Source organism: Tamandua tetradactyla, chromosome 23, assembly GCF_023851605.1.
Source record: "Tamandua tetradactyla isolate mTamTet1 chromosome 23, mTamTet1.pri, whole genome shotgun sequence".
Taxonomy (NCBI): domain Eukaryota; kingdom Metazoa; phylum Chordata; class Mammalia; order Pilosa; family Myrmecophagidae; genus Tamandua; species Tamandua tetradactyla.
Genome location: NC_135349.1, coordinates 30,645,875 through 30,651,795, shown reverse-complemented (window position 1 = coordinate 30,651,795; position 5,921 = coordinate 30,645,875). Strand labels below are relative to the sequence as shown.

Genomic DNA, 5,921 nt, shown 5'->3' with positions numbered 1-5,921 from the left:
CTGTATGCCTTCTCAAAATATCACGTAAAAAGTTATTGCAAGTTATTATTTTTGTATAGAGTGTGAGATATGGATCCTCTTTCATTCTTTTGCATATAGATATCCAGTTACCCAAGCACCATCAATTGAAGAGGGTGCTTTGTCCCAGGGGTGTTGGCTTGATGGTCTTATAAAGATCAATCATCCATCGATGAAAGGGTCTATTTCTAAATATTCAATTTTATTCCATTCGTGAGTATATCTATTTTAATTCCAGTCCTATGCTGTTTTCACCACTGTAGCCTCATAATATGCTTTAAAACCAGATAGTGTGAGACCTTCCACTTCATTTTTATTTCTCAAGATATTTTTAGGTATTCAGAGCATCCTACCCTTCTAAATAAATTTGATTTTTGCTTGTTCTATTTCTGCAAATTTAACTGTTGGAATTGTAATTAGTATTGCATTGAAGCTATAGATCAATATTAGTAGAATTGACAATATATTTAGTATTACAATCCATGAACATGGTTTGCCCTTCTATTTATTTAGGTCTTCCATGATTTCCTTTTGAATTTCTTGTAGTTTTTTTTGTGTATAGATCTTTTGTATCCTTAATTAAATTTATTCTTAAATACTTTATTCTTTTGGCTGCTATTGAAAATGGAATTTTTTCTTGATTTCCTCCTCAGATTGTTCATCACTACTGTATAGAAACAGCTTATCGATTTTTGCTTGTTGATCTTGTAACCTGACACTTTGCTGTACTCATTTATTAGTTCTAGTAGCTTTGCTGTAGATTTTCCACATACAGTATCATGTCATCTGCAAAATGGTGAGAGTTTACTTCCTCTTTTCCCATTTGGATGCCCTTTTTTTCTTTTTCTTGTCTAATTGCTCTAGCTGAAACTTCAAGCACAATGATGAGTAATAATGGTGACAAAGTGGGAATTCTTCTGTTGTTCCTGATCTTAGAGGGAAAACTTACATTCTTTCACCATTGAGAGTGGTGTTAGCTGTGGGTTGTTCATACATTCCTTTTATTACGTTAATGCAGATTCCTTCTATTCCTATCATTTGGAGTATTTTCATTAAGAGAGGATAGTGAATTTTGTGGAACACCTTTTCTGTATTAATTGGGATGACCGTGTGCTTTTTCCACTTTTATTTGTTGATATGGTGTACTACATTAATTGATTTTCTTGTGTTGAACCATTCTGGTGTACTTGATATAAATTTCACTTTGTCATGGTGTTTAACTCTTTTAATGTGCTGCTGGATCCAGTTTGAAAGTATTTTGGTGAGGATTTTTGGATTTATTTTCGTTAGAGACATTGGTCTGTAATTTTCTTTTCTTCTAGTATCTTTGCATGGCTTTGGTATTAAGGTGATGTTGATTTCATGGAATGATTTAGATATCTTTCCCTCCTCTTCAAATTTTTTGAAGAGTTTGAGCAGAATAGGTACTAATTCTTTCTTGAGTTCTTGGTATAATTCACATGTGAAGCCATTTGGTCCGGGACTTTTCTTTTTTGAGAGATTTTTGATGACTGATTCAAACTCTTTTCTTGTGATTGGTTTGTGAGGTCACTGACTTCTTTTTGAGTCAATATTGGCTGTTCATGCCTTTCTACATTGTCCATTTCATCTACATTGTTTAGTTTACTAGCATATAGTTGCTCATAGTATCCTCTCATTATCTTTTATTTCTGCAGGGTCAGTGGTTATGTCTCCTCTTCCATTTCTGGTTTTATTTGTTTGCATCCTCCTTCTCTCTCTCTGTCTCTCTGTCTCTCTGTCTCTGTCTCTGTCTCTGTCTCTCTCTCTCTCTCTCTCTCTCTCTCTCTCTCTCATCAGGCTAGCTTAAAGTGCATTGAATATATTGATTTTCTAAAACAACAACTTCTTTAAGAAGCTTCTGGTTTTGTTGATTTTCTCATGCTCTCAATTTGACTTATGTCTGCTCTTATCTTTACTATTTCTTTCGTTTTGTTTTCTGTGGGGTTGGTTTGCTGTTCTTTCTATAGTTATTCCAAGTGAACTGTTAATTCTTCAAATTTTGCTCTTTCCTCTTTTAAAATAAAGGTGGCTAAGTTAATGAATTTCCTTCTTAACACTGCTTTTGCTGTACTCATAAATTTTGATATGTTGTGTTTTTATTTTCATTTACCTCAAGATATTTGTTGATTTTCCTTGTAATTTCCTTCTTGATCCACTGGTTGTTTGAGAATGTATTGTTTAGCTTCCATGTATTTGTGAATTTTCTGGCCCTCTGTCTGTTATTGACTTCCAACTTCATTCCATTATGATCTGAGAATGTGTTTTGGACATTTTCAATATTTTTATATTTATTGAGATTTGATTGTGTCCCAGCATATGGTCTATCCTTGAGAATGATCCATGAGCATGCCAGGAAAATATTATCATGCCGCTGTGATATGTAATGTTCTGTAAATGTCTGCTAAATCGAGTTCAGTTATCATGCTATTCAAATTATCTCTTTCTTTATTGATCTTCTGTCTATGTGTTCTATCCATTGATGAGAGCAGTGAATTGAAGTCTCCAAATATTATGGTACATAAGTTTACTATGTCTTCTTGTTGATTTGCTCCTTTTATCAATACATAGTGCCCTTCTTTGTCTCTTTCAATTGTTTTACATTTGAAGTCTAAATGTCAGATATTAGTATAGCTACATCTGCTCTTTTCTGATAGTTGTCTGCATGAACTATCTTTTTCCAAACTTTGACTTTCGTCCTATTTCCTCCGTTAGTTTTTCTTTTCTTTTTCCCTTCCCTTCTCCTTTTGGGGCAGCCACAGCATGTATGTTTGTGTGCTTCATGTTGTCATTCAATTCCCTGAGACCCTACTCATATTTTCCCATTCTTTCCCCTATATGTTTTTTTGTCAGACTCAGATGTCCAGACCTCTAGTTAATTGTTTCTTCTTCTTCCTCTTCAAATGATTTGTTGTAGATTTCCATTGTTTTTCATCTCTTCTATTGTGCCTATCATTCTCATAAGTTCTGTGATTTGTTTTTTCCATCTTTCAAGTTATTTTTGTACATCCAATGTTTTTATATCCTCACTCAACTCGGTGGTTTGATTTTTGGTAAGATTTTTCATGTCTGTTTAAACATTCTGAATCAGTTGTTTCAACTCCTGTATCTCATTTGAAGTATTGGTTTATTCCTTTGACTGGTCCATATCTTCTATTTTCTTAGTATGGCTCCTTATTTTCTCTTGGCTTCTAGGACAAAGATGTCCTTAATTAGTTTATTTTAGAGGTTGTTTTCACTCTTTTACCTAGAATTTTATTGCTGTATGGTTTTGTTCTCTATCTATTCTTTGATATTCTTTGACCCCTATTATATATTTAGCATATATAAATGATCAGATGTTATCTATTATTATTTTCTGTTTCTTTCCCTGCCTATAACAAGCCCTTTTTTTGAGGATGGTCTCTTCAGATATTATAGACCCCAGTCAGATTTTCCCAGACCAGAGAAGCCCATAACTCTGGAGGAACAATTAGCCAGAATCAGTTTTCCCTGGACCCAGTATGCTGTCAGACATTCCTGTGAAGCCTCTACACTCTGTGATATTCCTATCCTGCCTGGCATGTGATGCTTGTCTGTCCATAGCTTCCTATCAGCTTAAAATTATATGGTGCCTTTAAAATTTCCCTTTAGGGAATTAACTCCCTTCACTGGATGGCTTACTTTGTCTCTCACACAAGCTTAATTCTGTCCTTGCTTTGAGTAGGGTTGGAGCCTGAGAGTGTCTCCAGTTCTATTTAATGAACTGTTAAGAAATAAAAAAGAAAAAGAAAAAGAAGCATTTTCAGAGCCCAACCTCTGCTCATCAAATTTGTCAATCAAGAGCTTAAGTTGGTACATAGCTGTATGTTTCTCCAGGCTCTATGTGCCACCTCTTCTTAGGGTCCAGCTGTTTTCCAGTATTTAGTGCTGTCCAACTCAAAAAACCTCTTTTTTTTCTTGTCAGCTCCACCTCCTCTCTGTTGGGGCAAAAACTCTTAGTTCCTTTAATGCTTTTTCCATGTTTATCTGTGCTGGGGGCCTGTTTTCAGTAGTAAAAATTGTTTAATTAATCCTGCAATAGAAGTTTAGTTGAGCTAAGCCTTTGCTGCTAGAAAAGACTGTTTCTTTTTGCCTTGGGGAACCAAATGGTGCGCCTATGAGGGAGGAATGCTGACATCTCCCACTTGGGGGACTTGCAATTCTGTGTGGGAGCTCAGTGGTTTCACCTGGTCTAGACCAGTGTATGCTGTGTGTTTGGTCACTGATGTTCTCCCAGTAGGTGCTCTGTGCCATTTCTGGATATTTACTAGTTACTCTGGAGGACAAAAAATATTCTACATATCACTATGTTGCCATCTTGCCCTGCTCTGAGAATACAATTTAAAAGGCATTACTTGAGACTTGAATCTACTTTTCCAGCAGATGCACCAAAGTTTTGTGTGACATACTGTGGTGAAGAATATAGTGAAGAATGCTTTCTTCAACATACAGTTCTAAGGGCATTGCTCTCTATGAACATCAACTAATAACCATTAAAAAAACAAACAAAAATAAGCATTTATTTCACACAAAGATGAGGGAGTGGAGGCATGAAGGATTCAACTAACTAGTATTTTGCTAAATCTGGCATGTTTGAATTGTGAGAGCCCCATGGAAGAAAAGACCTAGTAACAATTCAAAGCTTCCAGTCCCAACCAAAACACAGCATCATTTAAAAATACAGAATGCTTCACAAATTTCATACCATCCTTGCACAGGGTCATGATAAAATCTTCTCTGAATCATTCCAATATGTGCTGCCAAAGTGAACACTGTTACATTTTTTTATATGTGATGCTCAGTTTACTAGCCAGGAAGCTTAAACAATAGGCTAAAACAAAGAAATGTTAGTGGCCATGAAACTTGGAAATATATGCTTTGTAGAGGTGAATATTTGACTTTCTTATTCTTGCATTTTGAAAATCAAGAGTTTTTCATTTTTTCATTGAAAAATAAAAAATAAACCTTAAATGTCATACACTGTAATGGATGAAGATATGGAAATATCATACAACCTATAACCACCATTTATTAAGAGAAGAAAGAGTCTACTGGCCAATTACATGGACACTCATTAACTCCACATTATTTCTTAAGGAGAGGGATTACATCATCTGTTCTATTCTATTCTTGACTGAAGCAAATCAGATCATGCCTACAAGGAGATAAACTGCAGTTTAAATATTTTCCAAATTATTCATATTATTTCCTTGAATGAAATCTTTCTTAATAATATAAATAGGCAATAAATAGAAAATCACAAGCTATGAATAGTTCATAGAGGTGTAAGAATGATGCTCTGAAAGCATGGAGATGATAAACCAACCAGGCCCAGTGTGTTTCCCAGGTGAGATGGCACAAACAGAATATATAATCACAGATGTCAATTCGTCCTGATTAGAGGGTAGCAAAAGAAACTTGGAAAGGCAGAAGAAAAGTCTGCACACAGGCATGCCCATCTAGGGTTGTAAAGTGACTTGAGAATTGCAAATAGGTTTGTATCAAATTTATGAGTGTGAAATGATGATGTGTGAAGGTGTAACTGAGATTCCAAACATTCTTTTTTTTAAATAATTTTTTATTAATTAAAAAGAAATTACAAGAAAGAAACACAAACATCCATAATATATGCTCATTCCGTTCTACATATATAATCAGTAATTCACAATATCATCACATAGTTGCATATTCATCATCATGATCATTTCTGAGAACATTTGCATCAATTCAGAAAAAGAAATAAAAAGACAACAGAAAAATAAAACAAAAACAGAAAAAGAAAAAAAATTTTTACATACCATATTCCTTATCCCTCCCTTTCATTGATCACTAGTATTTCAAACTGACTTTATTTTAACATTTTT

General features: G+C 34.5%; 1 pseudogene; it reads right to left on the bottom strand.

The window, feature by feature from the left end:
- Positions 1 to 4,731: 4,731 nt before the first annotated feature.
- On the bottom strand, positions 4,732 to 4,830 carry LOC143667841 (U6 spliceosomal RNA; annotated as a pseudogene).
- Between the last annotated feature and the right edge of the window lie 1,091 nt (positions 4,831 to 5,921).